Below are 20,199 nucleotides of genomic sequence, written 5' to 3'. Positions count from 1 at the left end.
TGTCCTCCCTAAAGGAGGACGATTGGCACCTTACTAATAGACATCTCAAACTCAACATCCACCCCAAATGATCTCTTGGTTTCACCTGTTTAAACCAGCTCCCTATCTGGAGGAAAATAAACCAGCATTCACTCAGGTGCTCAGGCTAAAAACATTGGCCTCATCCTTGACATGTCACTTTTTCATTCCTCATCCACGCTATGAACAAATCTTTTTCGTTCTACCTCCCAGTATTTCTGGGCCCACTCTCTCTACTGTTAAGTCCATCATCTCTTACCCGGCTTTTCTCCTTGTTTCCTTTCTCACAGACTAGTGTCATAGCATCCAGAAGAGTCTGGGGGAAAATAAAGACATGTGTATATCAGCCCCCACTCACTACTTTTTCACAAATTCCTACCAAACGTAGAATTAAATCCACAGTCCTGTTCACCCACAAGACCCTGCAGCCCTGCCCCTGGCTCCCTCTCCGATGCCACCTCCTGCTGGTCTCTCCTTCCCCTTGGGCCAGTCACAGTGGCCTCCTGCAGGGCTCTTCCTGAACTTACCAAGGACATGCCTGCCTCAGAACGCTTACACTTGTTTTCTCTGCCTGTTTCCTGCTTTTGCTCTAATTTGCCTTCTCACTGAGACCTTCGCTGATGAAAAGCTCCCTTTCCATCTCCACCAGCTCCACCAGCTGCTTTGTTTTTCTTCATGGCCTTTTCCTGAACCTATCTGTTCTGTTGTTTGAGTGTGCATTGTTTGCTGCCCACACAAGACTGTAAGCTCTCAAGGGCAAGACTTTGTCTATTTCAGTCATGCTTTATCCCAGCATCTCAAAAAATGCCAGACACATAGTAGGTCCTCAATATATTTGTTTTGCATATAAACATATGAGCCTTTTTGGCACTAGCCTGTGTCCTCCTATTTCCTGCAGTTTGGGGAACAGAGGCTGTTCCTTATTCCTTTGACTTTCTCACACTCTTCACTGGGCCCCTGATCTATTCTTGTAGACGTGAGGTCAGAAGACTTGTCTGAGCTCGTGAGAGGTAAGATTAACAAGCTGTGGGCTGTCTCATGATGACTTGAATTCTCTCGATGGCTCTGCACTGTTGGGCTGTCCCTTTAAAAGGAAGATGGCAAATCTGTGGAGTATCTTGGCCCTTGAATGTTGTCTCAAAAATGACTGAGCCTACGCAAAGGCTCATGCTAATGCTTTCGCCTCACACGATTGAACAGGGCTTCCCTCCGATGACCAGACAAATGAGAAAAGATGAGCATCCGAGTTCATAAAAGTGAAATATCTGCTGCATCCTCCCCTCTGCTCTGGCTGGGGCGACTCTGGGCAAAGGGGAGAAAGAGGCATCCGTGAAGTCACTCTGAGGTGACGGTGGCAGGTGCCTGAGTGCTGAGCAGCCCCCCCCCCCCCAAAGGAGAGATTACCTCTCATAATTCACCAGGAGCCTACTCTTGGGGACAGGGCAGCTGCAAGCCAGTGGTGAGGAGCCTCTAGCTCCTGGGGGATACCGTGACGAGAAGGGTCCCCAGCCCAGCACCTCCTGCATCATCAGCAGAGTGGCCCAAGTCCCCAGTTTATTTTGCAGTTAACCCCAGTTACCATTCCCCTTCTCCTGACCGACCTTGCTCTACCAACTAAACATGATGCTATAAATCTTAGTCAGGACATCTGGGTGTGGGGCACCGAAGCAACCCTGACGCTGATTCCTTAAGAAAACTCATTTCTTGTAACGTGAGCCCTGCTGAGGATGGCCATGTCAACTTATTAGACTTTTTACTTGGCCGTATTGATTCCGCTCTACCCTGATGCAGCCCGTAATGCTGGCTAATGTTATTGATGAGCCATCAGTCTTGCGGAGAAGTGTGGGGCTGCAGCTGTTTCCGAACCACAAAAACCTATTGGTGGACAGTGATGGAGAGAAGGAGGGGGCCGCGAGTGGGCTCTCAGGCCAGCGCCGTGCAGGCCGGGATACATTAATGACAGACGTGCGCTCGCTGGCCAGAGACAGATGTTGCTCTCTAGAAGCCATTTATTTATGAAATAATTATGAACGCACAGTTGAATCATGGATTTTCATTACTGTGTGTGTCCAACACCCTTTCTTGATTCATATTTTGTTGGAAATGAAGTGCTGTTGGTTAGAGGGTGGGGACGGAGAGGGCCAGGAGGGCCGAGCACACCTTCAGGCAGGAGCCCTGAGATGCTTCTTCTCTCTTCCACCCCACCCACTGGCTGGCCTCTGCTCCAGAAACTCTTTATCAAGCTGGGCCCAACGCTCTGTCCAGATGGAGTGCAATTTTGATCTGTTCTCAGAAGGGCCCAAGTTTTCAAACCTCTAAGACTGCTAATCAAAGTCTCATTCGAAGGAGCTCAGCCTTCAAGAACCAGCAAAGCTGGGGCCTACTGACTCTCGTGTGCCAGTGTGGGAAGGATGGTGTTTGACAGGGGATTAAAAACAGGTCAGGGGAAGTAGACTACAGAACACTCCCTGCTTTCCACGCTCCTTCCCTGTCAGATCCTAACTCTTATCTGGAGGGACATAGGCTTGTGTACAACAAATATCATCAACTGGGTGGCTTAAACCATAGTCACTTACTTCTCCCAGTTCTGGGAAGTCCAAGATTGAGGTGGCAGCAGCTTCAGTGCTGGATGAGGCCCCTTTTCTTGGCTTGTATATGACAGCCTCCTTGTTATGCCCTCATGTGATGGGAAGGGTGAGCTCTGGTCTCTCCCTTCCCTTAGAAGTGAAAGAAAGAAAGAAAGAAAGAAAGAAAGAAAGAAAGAAAGAAAGAAAGAAAGAAAAGAAAGAAAGAAAGAAAGAAAGAAAGAAAGAAAGAAAGAAAGAAAGAAAGAAAGAAGAAGGAAAGAAGGTAGGTAATGGTAGCAAAACTAAGATCTTTTCAACTTTGATTTTTTTTCTTATGAAAATAACTTTTTCCTATTGCAAAATAAAGAGAAACATTCAGAAAAATGTAAGCTATTTTTGTTTTGCACCGACAACTTCAGGATGCCGAGGGGAATAATCAGATCATAGCTGTTGTGCTGGTTCTAGAGAGGATCACCAGTCTTAACATACACTTCTGCATTCAGTGCTGGCAAATCAATGTAGACCTCACATTTAGAAAGCTCCTGTGGTCTTTTGCAACAAGTAGCAGGATGGTGCTAAGAGAATCTGCAAAGGTAAGGACTAAGTGAAGGTCTTCCAGCAGTGGTAGGGGTGAGTCCAGAAGCTGACTAGCCGTGCTAGAGCCATTATGGCCGGGGATCAGGAGAAGGTGGTCAGCATGGATGGATCAGAGCAGTCAGAATAACCGCCCTGGAAACAATCATGGCAAAGGACATGCCTCAGATCCTAGCTGATCACTGTTTCCAAAGTGTTTGCTGAGTCCTTTGTGGACACAGCATCATGCTGGGATTGCTGGAGGAAAATGATCTTGTCCCTGTCCTCCAGGTGTTTACAGTCTTGGGAAGATGTTTGGGATGACCGAAATCTCTCAATGACCACCAAAGGCAGCATTTGTGTCTAACTGGCACACCCTGGGGGTAGTCTGAGAAAGAAGGGGTCAATTCAAGATCATCTGGGGATAACAGTGGAGGACCTGGGTGGATGGCAGTGCTGATGGTGAGAAAGAGAAAGAAATCCTTAGGGCAGGGGTCTCAAACTCGTGGCCCGCGGGCTGCATGCGGCCCGCCGAACAATTTTGTGCGGCCCGCAGACTAATCCACGAAGTTCAAAATATTTTGGATAAAATTAAGTAAGCCTAGGGGCCTACTTGTATTTTTCATTTCTCTAGCATCCTAGCTAGGTATTAGCTTAGTTAACAGCAGTTGTGATGTGAACTACAGTTTCTGGTCGTTTTGTGACACTGAGTAAACTGCATGTACGATTGTGCTTGTTGTACTGATTTTTTTTTGTTTTCAACTGCAGTGAGAAAAGTGTTGTGTAACAGTTGCCTTTTGTAGACCTAGTGCGGCCCGCCTAACGGCTGTGATCTTGCTCTGCGGCCCACATGCTGAGTTGAGTTTGAGACCCCTGCCTTAGGGGATAAATCCATGAATCTGAAAGAGCTCAGTCCACTGGGGTCCTGACACAGGTCTTCTGTACAAAGTTTTCTTCACTGTTTTTGCCTTCCTGCCCCGTTCTGGCCTTATCTCACATCGGTGCTATTGCAATAGCCTCTGAACAGCACACACAGGGGCTTTAGAGTCAGATGCAATTCAACTCTTGGGCAAACGTCTGGATCTCTTTGCCTTCAACTTCCTTGTCTGCACAATTTGGACAACAATACTTAACAGGTATGTAGAGATGGAACAAGAGAGACCACATCAACTACCTTGTATGGTGTCACCTTTGATGCTATTATAATTCATGGGTATTATTTGATCTCTCACCTCCAAGCCAGCCTATGTGTCGCTGCCAGGTTAATCTTCCCAAATACAGCTTTGATCAGGCCACTTCCTATCCTCCTGCAAATGTTGCAGTTGCCAAAAGAAAAAGTCCATCTGTCAGGGGAGTCACTGACCTGATTTTTCCTGTCTGGTTGCCGGAATCTTGACTGCGAGAGTCAGGTATCTCCAAGGCGGCCCACTTGCTTTATAAAAGTACCTGAAGAGCTTCTTAAATTGATGAAGACAACACAGAGTTTGTTAATTATGGTGGAGCCCACCCAATGGGATGAGACCAATGCAAGTGTCACTATGTGGCTAGGTTATGCATACTTGTGTACTTATGTGATAGGATAAGTAGTTTTCAAAATGTTAACAGAATTTCCCTCCTCCCACACTCTATTTCCTCTGTCTCTTTGCCCCTTCAATCAGGCTATTGATCTGTATCTATTATAACCTCGGGGAAGGAATGTGATAGGATAAAGTAGAGAAAAGGGGAACCTCCCCTGACCTGTGGTGGCCCAGTGGATAAAGTGTCAACCTGCAATACTGAGGTCACTGGTTCGAAACCTCGGGCTTGCCTGGTCAAGGCACATATGGGAGTTGGTGCTTCCTGCTCCTCCCCCCTCCTCTCTCTCATCCCTCTCTAAAATGCATAAATAAAATCTTTAAAATAAAGAAAAATGGAACTTCTTCCTGAATATTGAGTTCCAAAAGCTGAGCCCCTGCAGGGGAAAGAAAGAAGTAGTTGACAAAAAATAGAAGAAAAATTTGAGATGAAGATTTTCCTGCCTCTCCTCCACTAGGAAAACCCCTGGGATTAGAGGAACAAGAAAGCAAAGGTGGTGGTGGGAGGGCGGTGCTGGGGGGCGTGGTGCTGGCATGGCCAGACCCTGTGTCAGCTGCACCCCAGGGCCCTGCTAGCTCTTCATCCTGTCACCTGCTGAGGGCCTCCCTCCTAGCAATGAGAATGGCCTCGAGTCCCCTGGTCAGCAAACTGCGGCTCGTGAGCCACATGCGGCTCTTTGGCCCCTTGAGTGTGGCTCTTCCACAAAATACCAGATGTGGGCGCTACCTCGATAAGGAATGTACCTACCTATATAGTTTAAGTTTAAAAAATTTGGTTCTCAAAAGAAATTTCAATCGTTGTACTGTTGATATTTGGCTCTGTTGACTAATGAGTTTGCTGACCGCAGGGTTGACCAACCCACTGGGAAGATGCTATTTTGTGCCCAACCCATTTGACTAATTCCATGTAAACTGCCGTCAAGATCTCTGGTCCAGCACAGGTTTGGACAGACCATGTGAAAATCATGTTCTACAAACTGAATCATATACAATGGGGCTCTGATTCATATTAACTAAAGTTGTCTCTGTTCTAGTCAGATATGAACTTATCTGCCTTCAAAGAACGAAGCTATAATAGAGAGATGGAAAGGGGTGAGGTATTGTTGAGATGGGAGCCGAACTTGGTGTCTCTTGAAATTGATGCTGCATAGGTGATACTACGGAAGGAAATTTTGGATTTTATATAATAGAAGGAGATTCTTGCCCCTTCTCTTCTGGCTTAAAGACCTGTCTCCAGAGCCACCAGTGGTGATGGAGCTTCTTAGAGGGAGTGTAGGTGCTAGGAACACAGCCAGATACAGTCAGCTGGGAGAGGCTGTCAGTGGGACAGACGTCCTGTGAAGCGTTCTATGCTAGACTGCTCCACTGGTGGCCCCTACTGTGCTTCGCTTGTGTAGTCCTTTCCCCTGTGGGCTCTGGGCATGGCTGTGTGACTTTCTTGGCTGATCATACATTAGCAAACACGATGCAAGCAGAGACTTGATCAATGCTTACACCATGAGGCTCGTCCTCTTGGGACCTCCCTTTAGGAAACCAGCTGCCACTTGGTAAGGCAACCAATGTAGACTACTGGAGGAAGAGAGGCCACATGGAGGAAAAGCAAGGCTCACGAGCTCTTGGCTGGCACTAGTAACCAAACAAGTGGGTGACACCTTCACAAACTTCCCCTCAGCAGAGCTCCCAGCTGAATTCAGCCACCTACGAGACCTCAGCAGATACAGAGGGAATAGGGTAGAGCCTTCTCCCAGTTGCAGAATCATGAACAAATAATAGTTGTCATCTTAAACCACTAAGTTTGGGGTAGGTTGTTGTGTAGCAAAATGTACCAGCAATACTTTCTTTCTATAGGATGCTTTCCTTTCTAATCACAGGGACCTTCCACAGGGCAGGGACCTTGTCCATTTTAATCACCATATCCTTGGCCCCTGACAGTCCATAGCAAATGTCCAATAAATAGTTGTGATATTCATGACACAAAATCAAGCACTATGATGGTCTTTTTCCTTGCTGTTCCTCTCCTTCAGAGCCAGGAGCTCCCTAGGCTTGAAACTTTTGGTTATTGTAGAGGAATGGCTGGCAAATTACAAAGAGATCTATATATGTAACACTTTATTAAGTGGAACGTAGACCATTGTCAATGGAATTTTGGTTAAGTGGGAGCTGAGAACAATGAGCAATGGATATCCCTACCTTGTACAGATTGGTGTTAGCCTCACAGCACATGCTGAGCAGACTAAAATCTTTCTGACACTTCATCCATTGTTTGTGTCTAGCCTACATAAAAGAGAGACAGAGCAGTGCTAGAGATCCATGACTGGGGTCTGAAGCTAGAGCCAGACAACCTGGGTTCAAATTCCTACTCGGCTACATAATAGCTGTGAAATTTTGGCCAACTTATTTAATCTCCCTGTTCTTCCATTTGCTCATCTGTGACTTGAGACTGATAATAGCATGCTACTCATAGAGCTGCGGTGGGGACTAAATGAGACCCGGCAGTTTTATACTCAGAACCCTGAGAAAGGGGCCCAACTCACGCTACAAGCCTGTAAGTGGCAGCTGTCATCAGTATCATCAAAGTGAATGAACATCTCTTAGAAGAAACTTGGCTGCCTTGGGGGGAGAAGGGCATATATTTCCTGGTGGGGAAACCCCGAGTTTGGGGCTGTTTGCCAGAAGGGACGGACATATCACTTGTCACCTTACCTCATCCGCCAGCTGAATGACTGTTGAACTGAAGCAACATCTTAAACCCATTCCCATGCTCCTGTGGGAGTGGATACGGTGAGAGAATTCCTCAGAAAACGTAAGCGGCACTCCTGGCAGTTGAAGGTACCGAGACTGGAAACGCTCAAAGGAGAAAAGCTGGCGGAGTGAGGACAGGGTGCAGTGGGCGTGGGCCAGTCTCCAGGGTGTGAGGGTGAAGATGCCAAGTTTCTGACTAGCTAAGTGGACACGGTAACACATGCAGTAAGGCACATGCTTACAGCCCCTTTGATAGGACTGTGCCGATGCGATGGCCTTTCCAGGGCAATGCCAGCCTCACAGGGAGAGGTGCCCCTGTGATAGTGGCTGTGCCTCCTGGCTTTACCGGGACATTTCCTGATACCAAACAATTTTTCTCTTGTGAGGTCTTCAGGGAAGGTGGCTAAGTTTGAGGTCCCTTCCTGCCACCTAGCCCGACTTTGCCACAGTGTCTGCGATCATCTCTCCTCCAGGCACACTCCGTGGTTAGAGCAACAGTGAGATGCAGCTGCTCCCTCCTTGCCTGCCGGAGCACTGAGCTCTGGCCAAGGCCGGGGCCCAATTTGTCCCAGGGCTAGCCGGGAAGCCTGTGGGTGTCGGTCAAATAAGTTTGTAAATATGATATATATGTTTGCTTGCTTATAGTTTGCATTGGGTATGGGGGACAGGCTATAAGCAGGCAGGGTTGTTGTGACCTATAAGCCTTTCCCACCCTAAGTGACTTTGTATCAGAGACTTTCTTGTTTGTATATTGGATTAAAGGTTTTGATTTCCACACTATAAAATGGGGCAGACTGGGAGCTTGCTCTCTCTTGCTTCCTGAGATTAGCATCGAAGAGAAGAGCAGAGAAAGGCCACGTGGAGGAGAGGAGAAGCAGCCAAGATGGCGGAGTGCTGAGGGAGAAGCCAGTTTGTGCAGAGTTTGTGCAGAGAGAAGGAGATGGGGAACAGAGGTAAATAAGGCTGGTAAGGTACAAACCATTGATTCTAGGAAACTCAGATAAGTCAGTGGCTTTGGGAGCCTTGAATGGAAAGGGAAGTGTTTTCCCACTGTATGTATTTCTTGCCTGCTGGGTGCAAGCTAAGATTAAAGCTAATGGCCCACCAGTTCCTGGCTCCATTGTTTCATTACCTTCTGTCCAAATCAAATGTGAACCTGCACGGGCCAGGAAGCTGTGAAGGTGGCCATGGCTATGAGCTTTACAGTGGGCATTACTGATTCTGAGGTCCCCACTGAAGGGGAAGGTTCTGGAAGAAGGCATGATGTATCCATGGGTTTGGACATCAGACCTTGGCAGCACTAGCTCATTCCCTGGGCTATTTCAGTCCTTTCCCCTGCCTCCTTTCTGCTGCAGCCTTGGAGGGGTCAGAGCAAGTGGCAAGTGTGCATGCGTGGGGCAGGGGGCAGGGGGTGTATGTGTGGCTCTGAGAGTGAAGAAATGCCCCCCCCCCACTGCAAGTTATGGAGCTTGAGCTGGGGAGAGAGAGCAGTTTTGAATTGAACGAAAAATAGAAGTTTTAATATTCGAGAGGTTTGCATTTTATCAGTTTTGGGGAATGAGATTCTTGAAATACCTAAAGGTGATTGGGAATGCTCTGGGCTCAGCCTGAGACACCTTCCTGGGGTGGGCAGTGGGGGTGGGGGACCAGGAAATGTCCTCTATCAACTTGTCAATGAACGCATTTTCTTTTCCAGCAGCCCAGCTCTGCCCTCACTGCAGCCAAAGTTCCCTCTGGGTGGGCAAAACGGGATTCTTTGGAGCCAAACAAATTGGGTCCTGGCCTTGGCCAGAGCTCAGTGCTCCAGCGGGCAAGGAGGGAGCGGCTGCATCTCACTGTTGCTCTAACCACGGAGCGTGCCTGGAGGAGAGATGATAGTAGACACTGTGGCAAAGTCGGAGCTCAGGCGGCAGGAAGGGACCCCAAACTTAGTCACCTTCCCTGAAGACCTCACAAGAGAAAAATTGTTTGGTATCAGGAAATGTCCCGGTAAAGCCAGGAGGCACAGCCACTATCACAGCAGCCTGGCCCATGCAGGTTCGCATTGGATTCGGACAGTCGGTAAAGAAACAACGGAGCCAAAAACTGATGGGCCATCATCTTTAATCCTAGCTTGCACCCGGTGGACAAGTAAAAACACACACTGGGCTTCAAAACCCACTCATTCAGTGCTCATAAAGCTACTTACTTATCCGAGTTTCCTAGAATCAAAGGTTTCTAGCTCACCAGACTTATTCACCTCTGTTCCCCAACTCATTCCTTCTCCCTGCACAAACTGTGCACAAACTGGCTTCACTCAACACTCTGCCATCCTGGCTGCTTCCCCTGGTTTCCTCCACGTGGCCTCTCTCTGCTCTCTCCTCTCTGCTCGCCTCTCTAATACTAATCTCAGGAACCGAGAGAGCAAGCTGCTGGTCTGCTCCACTTTATAGTGCAGAAACCAAAACCTTTAATCCAATATACAAATAAGGAAGTCTCTGATACAAAGTCACTTATCTGGGGCATGATGGGATTGTACCACCCCACATCAAAATGGTGGGAAAGACTTAGTCCTAAAACCAAGCCCCAGGCTACAAGGATCCTGCCTGCCCACAGCCCGCCCCTAATACACATTAATATCACCTGGGCGACGGGCTTCCACGTGGGCAGCGCCATCTTTAACAAAATGAGCATAATATATTTTATCTGCCCAACAGTCCCCAATGACCTAAAAGACTCGGATAAATCAGCAAGTGTGACTGTGTCTCTTTCCCTTTTTGTTTTTTTCATACCATCAGGAGATGGGGTGAGATGAACGAAGGGTTTAGGTTGTTACTTTAAGAGCTGGTGATGTGGTTGTAATTTACACACCGCCCAGGCAGCTGGTCACAGCAGTGGAAGGAGGAGGGCCCAGGGCCCAGGGCCCAGGGTGAATAACCCGGTACAGAAAGGGGCCAGGATTCCCAGCACCCTTGTCTTGGGTGTGTTCTGTACTTACATTTGACCGTGGGTGTGTCTGATGTTCTGGGAATTCACATCATTTCAAACAAAAGCTTAAAGCCACACACTGAGAAGACTGTCTCTGGAGGTTTGAAAAAAATTGTTCAATTTCCCCGAGCTACTGGTAGAGCAAATCCTCCCTAATTTCATTTGCTGTTTGCAAAGCATTTTCACAGATATCCTTTCATTAGATCCTTGTAACAACCCCCAAAGTGCATGGGAAAATAGCACTATCCTATTTTACAGACTTCTGAGAGCCTCACTATGATTAAACACTTGCCTGAGGTCAAACAGCCCTAGGTGAGGGTACTTGACCAAATTCTGACCTGTTCTCTTTCCCACCCCTTCCTCAGGCCAGCCATGGCCACCCCGAAGGTCTTCCCTAGTTCTCAGTCTTCAGGCTGGTCCAGGAAGGGGGCTCAGCTGCTTGTGACTCTTGTGCCTGAAATTTGCTCCCGTAATGTCATTATTTCCATCTCCTTTTCTGGTAGACCTTAGACTTTTGCAGGGTGTTTGACCCAGCAATTTCATTTGTAGGCATTTATTTTTAGATAGTGTTCAAATCAGGTCGCAAAGATAGATGTTTAAGGTATTCATAATAGTGTCATCAATAAAACACACACAATGTAAATAATTTGAATATCCAAGAAGGAGCCCAGTTAAATAAATTAAGATATGTTGAATCAATAGAATATTATTCAGCTTTAACAACACGCATAGGAGGATGTTGAGTGACATGGAAAGATAGTCATGATTCATGTTAAAAAAACAAAACAGGTTACATAAAAACTGTTTCAGACCTGACCAGGAAGTGACACCGTGGATAGAGCCTCAGACTGGGATGCAGAGGACCCAGGTTCGAAACCCCAAGGTTGCCAGCTTGAGCACAGGCTTACCAGCTTGAGCATAGGGTTGCTGGCTTGAGTGTGGGATTGTAGACATGACCCCATGGTTGCTGGCTTGAAGCCCAAGGTCAATGGCTCGAGCCCAAGGTCGCTGGCTTGAGCAAGGGGTCACTCGCTCTGCTGGAGCCTCCTGATCAAGGCATATATGAGAAAGCAATTAGTGAACAACTAAGATTCCGCAACAAAGAATCGATGCTTTAATTTTCTTTCCCTTCCTGTCTGTCTGTCCCTCTCACTGACTCTCTCTCTGTGTCAAAAAAAAAAAAAAAACCAAAACAAAACAAAACAAACACTGTTTCAGGATGGTCCCATTTTTCAAAACAAATATTTATATCTCTGCAGACAAGTTGGCAAACATCAAGAAAGCTATACATCAAAAGGATAACGGTTGCAATTTCTGGTTTGCAAGGTTATGGATGGTGTTCATTTCCTTCTCTTGCTTATCGAAGTTTACTAAATACCGTTAATATGAATTAGTTTTATACTATGGAAAGAGTTGTTTAAAAACAGCACTTTTTGTTTTCACAACAAAAATAAAAAGTTATTTTTGTTTGTAGTGTTAAGCGTTGGGGATTCCGAGATGAGTCCAGATTTCAGTCTGCAGTCCCAGCTGTTGGCCCTTCCCGGGTGCGCGGGGCTTTCCCTGCGGAAGGAAGCCGGCACTTCCGGAGCACGCCCTTCCTGCCGGGCATGCTTCATCTTCAGTGCCATTCTGCAAGGGAGGCATTGTGATTTCTGCTTTAAACATGGGAGACTGAGTTTTAGAGAGGTTAAAAACTTGGTTAAGGTTGTGCAACCAATTAGTGGTGGATTTGGGGGTTAGACACAGGTCTGCCTGAATCCCCACCCCTGCCTAAATCTCTGGTTGCCTATTACCATGACCTTGAGTATCTTTGTTTCATGAGGACTGATCACATAGCCTTGAACGGCTTCTGATGCCTGCCTGGGTTGGGCTTGAAGTGTGGTGTCTGCAGGACTGGAGGAGGTGTCTGCACTACCAGGAACAAAACTGAAGACCCGATTTCCTGAGCCATACATCACCTAGGGGACCCAGGCCAGCGACAGGCATAGCGGCCCACACTGCACCTGTGCACACTCAGTCCCCGCTTCCCGCCTGCTTCTCGTGTGCGATGTGACTAGGTCATGTGCTGCTGCGTGCAGCACTGAGGATTCCTGGGAGTGCTGCTAGAGTGGAGTAGAGACCTTCTGCTGAAAATGGAATGTTCAAGTTGGTATTTAAAAATTTGAAATCCAAAGGAAAACATGAAAGAAACAAAAGCTAAAAACAAAATAAAACTCCAGCGTGGAGCAGAGCCCTGGGAATCACACATTCTCTCTGTGCTGCGAGGGGAGAGCCGGGTAGCGGGCTGCAGTTTCAGCTGGCCATGCAGAAAAACGCTCCTGGGCACTCCCTTTAAAAACTAAATCAACATTGTTTTCTTTTGTGGTCCCTGCTTCCTTATTTGCAATGGAAGGGAAGGTCTGAGGCTGAGCAAGGAGCATATTTCTCTTACAAGTTAACTTAACATGCAATATGCAGGGGATTACTCAGGGCTCACTCGATACCACAGCCCAGAGCTTTATAGAATTCTATTGATCTTAGCTAAAGCTGTTTAATTTTTTTGCTTTAATTTTCTTTCCTTATTTGCTCATTAAGTCGAGGTGAGGAAGGGGTGGGGGACTGGTGGCAGGCGAAGCTGTTGGTTATCAGGCTGGTTTGAGGGGCGGGAAGCTTGTTTGGCCTCGCCCACCAGCAGCATGCATTACAGCATTTTAACCCAGGGGCTTGGGGTGAGGGGTGGCTGCAAAGAGAAGAAAAATGGTGCCCAGCCTCCAAATATCTGTGCTGCAAATAGAGAGTAAGGGCTCTGAGTGAACAAAGCAAGGGAACACCAGAGAGTGAATCTGACATAGACTTGCCCCACAAGAAGGTTATTGTCTGGTAGCAGAGAGAAGCCTGCTAACCCAGAATGGGAGACGGGTGTGCCAGGATCATCGAATCAGAGATTCACTTGGCTGTAGGAGGAAGCACGAAAGAGTGAAAACGTAATTTCTCTCGTCCACCCCCAAAACTGTTCATCCTCTGTGATCCCCACATCGGGTCATCAGGGGCTTGAGAGAGACTTGCAGAGCAGAGGGATCATGGCTGGAGCTAGACTAAAGGTGTGAGAGGTGGAGACGGGAAAATGAGGACCCTCGGCCTGAGGGCCGGAAGGTCCGCTCGCTCCCTCTGCTGTCCTTCCTGGGACAGAGGTGGGGTGGAGCAAGCACCACGCTGTGGGAGCTCAGAGCGGAGGGTGAGCTGTGGCTGGGCTGGGCCCTGCGGATGGAGTAAGCACCATGCTGTGGGAGCTCAGAGGGGAGGGTGAGCTGTGGCTGGGCTGAGCCCTGCGGATGGAGTAAGCACCATGCTGTGGGAGCTCAGAGCGGAGGGTGAGCTGTGGCTGGGCTGGGCCCTGCGGATGGAGTAAGCACCATGCTGTGGGAGCTCAGAGCGGAGGGTGAGCTGTGGCTATGCTGAGCCCTGCGGATGGAGTAAGCACCATGCTGTGGGAGCTCAGAGCGGAGGGTGAGCTGTGGCTGGGCTGGGCCCTGCGGATGGAGTAAGCACCATGCTGTGGGAGCTCAGAGCGGAGGGTGAGCTGTGGCTATGCTGAGCCCTGCGGCCAGCACCTCTGGAACCGGCCCACCGCAGCAGGGCCCAGCTGGGGGCAGAAGCCTGCTGCTCACCTGTGGCCACAGTAGTAGGAGAAGCCTGGTGATGGTGATGGCCACCAAAGGTGAAGGACCAGCCCACCTTGAGTCCTGAAATTCTTGTTGGACCCAACCCAGAGCAGGAGGGAAGCCCAGTAACAATAATAAATGACATCTATTGTGCTTTATTTACTACATGCTAGTCACTGTGCTATCTTCTCTCTGTTTTTTTTTTTTTTTTAAATAAATATTTTAAAATATTTTATTTATTGATTTTTTTAGAGAGAGGAGAGAAAGGGAGAGAAAAAGGGGAAGGAGCGGGAAGCATTAACTTGTAGTAGTTGCTTCTCATATGAGCCTTGACCGGGCAAGCCTATGGTTTCGAACCAGCAACCTCAGCATTCCAGGTTGATGCTTTATCCACTGCGCCACCACAGGTCAGGCTCTCTTTTCTCTATCTCTCTGAGATATATTCCATTATGATCCCCCCCCCCTTTTTTAGATGATAATATTGAGGTGGAAAGAAGTTATACATTGTCGAAAATCTTACGGGTAGTACGTTGAAGAGCCACGACTTGATCTGTCTCATGCTGGCTCCTGGACTCCTGGTCTTCAACTGTGACTATTGCCTGCTCTGCCAGGGCCCACCTGTCCAGAGGTACCTCCCTTAGTGGTTGTTAAAGTAGTTTTATTGGGGGGGGGGAATAATTAAACATGATGTTATTTGCACCTTAATATTGTGGAACAAATTCATGTCTGGTGTAAAAGCAATAGAAGGTAGAAGGCTCTGGGAGTTCAGAGCTCAAACTGCTTGCTTCTGATGGAGCAAAGTTGTTTCAGGTAGGGCTGTAAATGGACAAATGAACACAAGAAAAAAGAAGCAAGGAGTTTCTTGGGGGCAGGGTGACTGAAATTCAGCCTATAGCCAGAGACAGTGAGCAGCTCAATTTGACTATGGCACGAAAATGGGGAGTAGAGGGGGATGAGGTAGGAGAGGGCGGTGGGTTCGGATCATGAAGGGCCAAGGGCATTGGGCTCTATGCTGAAGGGTGAGTTATGGTAGTGGGTTTCCCCTTATGGGCTGCACGTGATTCGCATGGCTGGCTAGCTGTTCTATATGAAGGACCCACAGAATCAGCCAGTAGGAGAGTGGATCACATAGCACTGTCCACCATAGGAGACTCGCAGTCTCATTTCCCGCCCCGGCCTTCGACAATAGACTAGAAAGAAGACAGAGATCGGGCCCTGGTAGGGGTGGGATACATGCCCCAAATTCTTAGGGAGTATCTGCTCATTCTGAGGTACAAAAATTGATTCCTTTATGTTGTCCATTATTGCTTCTCCCCACCCCTACTCCAGTTTTATTGGAAATGCCTGGAAATAGTGAAACCAAATACATTTGGGGTTGGCTAGAGTGCTGGTTGTTTATGCTTTTCATCTGGAACTGCTGAATCGGACCCAATGAGCAGAACCCTGAGTGGGATTCCGGAGCGCCCTGTTGTAGGGGCTGTGCCAACAGCAGCCAGTGTGGGGCCTGAGGCCCACGTCAGAGAGCTTTTGTGAGGAGAAAAGGAAGTAATTTATTTGAAAATTCTATGACAAAAAAAAGGGGCCTTCTGGTTAAATATTATATTTTGTCAAATAAAAAAATACCATTGATCGTAAGACAGCCTATCATTAAGAAAGAAAACATAATGCTGTCAATTATAGTAACCCATCCAGTGTCAATTACATTCTCTTATCAAGGATGTTGAAAAGCTGGAATCAATGAAATATGATACATTATGAAAAATATCCAGTTCTCAGTTTCTAACCTCCAAACAAGTTAAAAATGTGTTTGCTTGGACTACAGATCAGGTTTTTAATGCATGAATTTCCACATTCAAATCAACTCACATTACCTAACACAAAAATCTGGACTACCATTCTTACTTGGTAACTGAAAGTTGGAGAGATATGGTTCTTAAGGGGAGACTGTCCCGATTTATAATGACTATGAAAACACTAGTTTGACTGTTGGTTCAGATTTAACTGGCTCTAAATCATAGAAGCTGCCAAACAGCTTTGTTTAAACACTTGCTAGAAATACTTCAAGGTCAGCGAGCCCTGTGATTCTGTGTGTGACACAGTAAAGCTGTGTTAGATGTCAGTCTGGGGCTAGAAATAGTAGAAGGTAAGGCCCAAGCACATGCTTACCTGCTGGAATCCACTCCTCTTCTCTATTTTCTTATTTGTATAATCTTTGAAAACAAGCTATGTGAACACAAATTATCTCCTAACCACAGGCCCCCTCTGGGGAATGTATATAAAACATTACCAGGGAAGCCCTACCTGGATAGTTTTTTTGGTTAGTGTCATTCCTATGTGCAAAGGTTGTAATTACAATCCCCAGTCAGGAAACTTACAGGAACAGATTGATTTTTCTGTCTGTCTGTTTGTCTCTCTCTTCCCTCCTCTCTCTCTAATTTCAATAATAAATTAAAGAAAGAAAGAAAGAAATAGAAAGAGGGAAGAAAGGAAAAAGAGAGAGAAGGAGGGAAGAAGGGAGGGAGGGAAGGAGGAAAAGACAAAAGGAAGAAAGGAAGGAAGGAAAGAAAGAAAGAAAGAAAGAAAGAAAGAAAGAAAGAAAGAGAAAAAAAAGAGAAAGAGAGAAAGAAAAAGAAAGATTTCTAGGGGAGGCCCTGGCCGGGTGGCTCAGTGGATAAAGCATCAACCCAGCACAACAGAGGTTCTGGGTTCGACTCACAGTTGGGCATGTAGAAGAAGCAATAAATGACTACATAACTAAGTAAAACAATGAGTTGATGCCTCTCTCTCTCTCTCTCTCATCAATAGAAAAATTAAAAAACAAAAATTCTCAAAGGAGCTTTAGAAAAATCTGCTTACTTGAGTTTACAGGAACTTGGAGAAAGATTCTTAAAGAAGCATGCTCTAGTCAAGACTTCTGGTTGCAAGTGAAACCCAAATTTAATTGGCAATGAGGGAGTCATGAAAGGTCTGAGAGATGTCTAGAAACCTAGGGACAGGATACAGCCAGGACTTCTACTTAGTCCCTTGTCTTTGTCTCTCTCCGTGTTGGAGACGTTGCTTCCTGTGAACACTCACTGTCTTTGCGGGGCTGAGACATGGCTGCTGAGAGCTCCCCAGGCCCCATCTAACAATCTCACCACCACACAGGGCCCGGAACTTCTTCTCAAGTTCCAGTGTGAAACATTTCAGGGAAGAATTTTTATTGGCCCAGTTTGGATCATATGGCATTCCTACGCAAATCAACTGTGGCTAGAGGATAGAGTCCTATGATTTTAGATCCCAACCACAACTGCGAGGCTTAAGGGAGAAGATGTAATTTCCTAAATGGGGCGGACTGACAGCTCAGAAGAAGGGAAGGGTCTGACAAATAATAGATGTGTTTTATTTTATTTATTTTATTTTTATTGATTAATTTTAGAGAGACAGAGAAAGGAAGGAAGAGAGAAAGAGAGAAATATTCATTTGCTGTTCTACTTACTTGTGTGTTCATTGGTTGCTTCCGGTATGCGCCTTGACTGGGAATCGAACCCACAACCTTGTCATTTCGGGATGATGCTCTAACCAACTGAACTAACCATCTATGGTTATAGATGCATTTTAATTACTATATTTATTATTGGAAAAGGCCTTGCATTGCATGATATGAGAAAGAAAAGTCTTTCAAGTTTTCACAGACAGCAAAGTAATCTTATCATCATAGGTGTCAGGTGAATTTTACCCATTAATCAATAATGGGTATTGAGGCCTCCACAAAACCATAGCTGCCATCTTGAAAAAAGTAGAGGGCGGCTTATAGACTTAAGTCCAAATTCTGAGAGGAAGGATAACAACAGTTTTGTGCTTGGGACATCTTGGTGAGGGCTAAGATGCCGTTCTACAGAGGACATACCTTGAAAGGCAATATATCGCTACACTACAGAAACTCCTGACCTTCCAAAGATCGTTATTGGAGAACTTGGGTCAAATTCTGTGTGTCCAACTGCATTTGTACTTAGAAGAAGAGTAAGTGTGTGTGTACTGTAATGCTCAGAAAAACTAGAGTCCCCTACTCTAACCTACAGATCTTGAAAGAAGCCCAGTTACTCGTGCGCTCTTGACCGAAGACTTGGCTTCCTCTTCCTGTAAAAGACAGACTATGAAACTTATTGCTGAAATCAAGGAAGCTACAGAATATGACATTTATTACTTTCCAAGGACCCTCAGGAGAGCTCTTTGATTAGTCTGAGTACCAAGAATGGCTATGTAGCTTTCCTGAACAACTGGTTTATTTGTACTTTACAGACACTAAATTCCATGACCTTCCATATTTCCTTCTTTGTGGTGGTTGCTGGGAAGCTCAGAGCCAAATTTATAACCCACCTGTAGTCCAACCTTGAATCCCCACCTTTTTAAGATTTTATTGATTTTAGAGAGAGAGAGAGAAAGAGGATGGGTAGGAGTGGGAAGCATCAACTTATAGCAGTTGCTTCTCATATATGCCTTGATTAGGCAAGCCCAGGGTTTCAAACCAGAGACCTCAGTGTTCTAGGCTGACACTCTATCTACTGTGCCGCTACAGGTCGAACCTTGAATTCTTAATGGCAAGCATGTAGTGTACAATCTTACCTCTTGATTCCATTCTACTTCCTTGCTATCATTTCACTCTGTTTCAAATTTTAAAAATTACATAAGAGTTACATAATCTTGGAGCACCACATACATCATTGTAAGCTCCCATAAATCCTTTTTTTCTTTTAAGATTAAGGTTGATCCTGGCAGGTTGGCTCAGTGGTAGAGCGTTGCCCCAATGTATGGATGTTCCAGGTTTGATTCCTGGTCAGGGCACACAGGAGAAGTGCCCATCTGCTTCTCCACCGGTCCCCTCTTCCTTCTCTCTCTCTCTCTCTCTCTCTCTCTTTTTCTCTCTCTCTCCTCCCCTTCTGCAGCCAAGGCTCAATTAGAGGGAGTTGGCCCCAGGCACTGAGGACAGCTCCATGGCCTCCACCTCAGGAGCTAAAAAATGGCTCTGGTTGCAACAGAGCAAGAGCCCCAGATGGGTAGAGTATCGCCCCCTAGTCTCCCTGTCAGGTGCATGTGGGAATCTGTCTCTGCCTCCCCTCCTCTCATTAAGTGTAACAAAAAGATTAAGGTCAAATAATTACTTTTGACTTTGGGCTCAGAGGTTTTGAAGATGCTTTCAGGCAGAAACCATCTAGATGGAGTCATAGTGAGTATTTATGTGACACTTCTTCTGGAACCCAGGTGACTTGGAGACACCCTTGGCAGTTATCCCTTTGCAGGGGTTTCTAAACTCCTAAACTCACCTGCTCATCTTTTGGTTACAAATGACTATTTGAATTATTGATTTTCTTCCTAACAGTTTTGGCCGTGGAAAAACAGAATATGAGGTTATTTTGTATGTTCTTTTCCAAGATATAGGAGGTAACTTCACTTTGTCGTGGTAATAAAATCCAAAAGAGAATTCAGTGTCATCCTTTACAATGTTATTCCATGTTAAAAATATCTTTAAGCTTTCACAAACCTCTAATTGCTGAGAGATTTGTAGTTAACAACAGGCTCAAGTATTTAGCCTTAGGCATTTACAATTCCAACAGTAATGATAACAGAGGTAAAATAATTATTGCCTGAAATAAATGATCCCTACCAATGACTTTTAGAGGAATAGTTGATGAGTGACTTATATTTCCGTGATGAGGGTGTAGGGTTTACAGTCTGACGAATTCAGCCAAATGTAAGGGTGGACAAGTGGATAATCTAAACGAGCCACTGATTCCTCAACTCAAAAACAGAGAGCACATTCCTCTGGGAGACTGGTTTCTCTTTCCTGTCATCTGGTGTGGGGGTGATTTTTCTTCTGGACTCTTTTTAAGCTCATATCCAAGTGGACCTCTGTGTGGGCCCTATTTTTCTGAAGTTTATCCATGACATGGTAAGTGAAGTGAACATTTTCAATGCTCTTCCTTGTGCAAGTTTATATTTTGGTTGAAATGATAAGCATAAATATTTAACATTGTAAAAGCCATGGCTTTCCAGCCTCATTGTCCAATGGGAGACAACATCACATGCATGAATTTACAACCCATTTTTTTCTTTTTTTCTTCAAGTGAGAGGAGGGGA

This window comes from Saccopteryx bilineata, chromosome 2 (assembly GCF_036850765.1).
Source record: "Saccopteryx bilineata isolate mSacBil1 chromosome 2, mSacBil1_pri_phased_curated, whole genome shotgun sequence".
NCBI lineage: Eukaryota > Metazoa > Chordata > Mammalia > Chiroptera > Emballonuridae > Saccopteryx > Saccopteryx bilineata.
The sequence above is the reverse complement of the archived record's forward strand: the minus strand, read 5'-3'. Positions refer to the sequence as shown.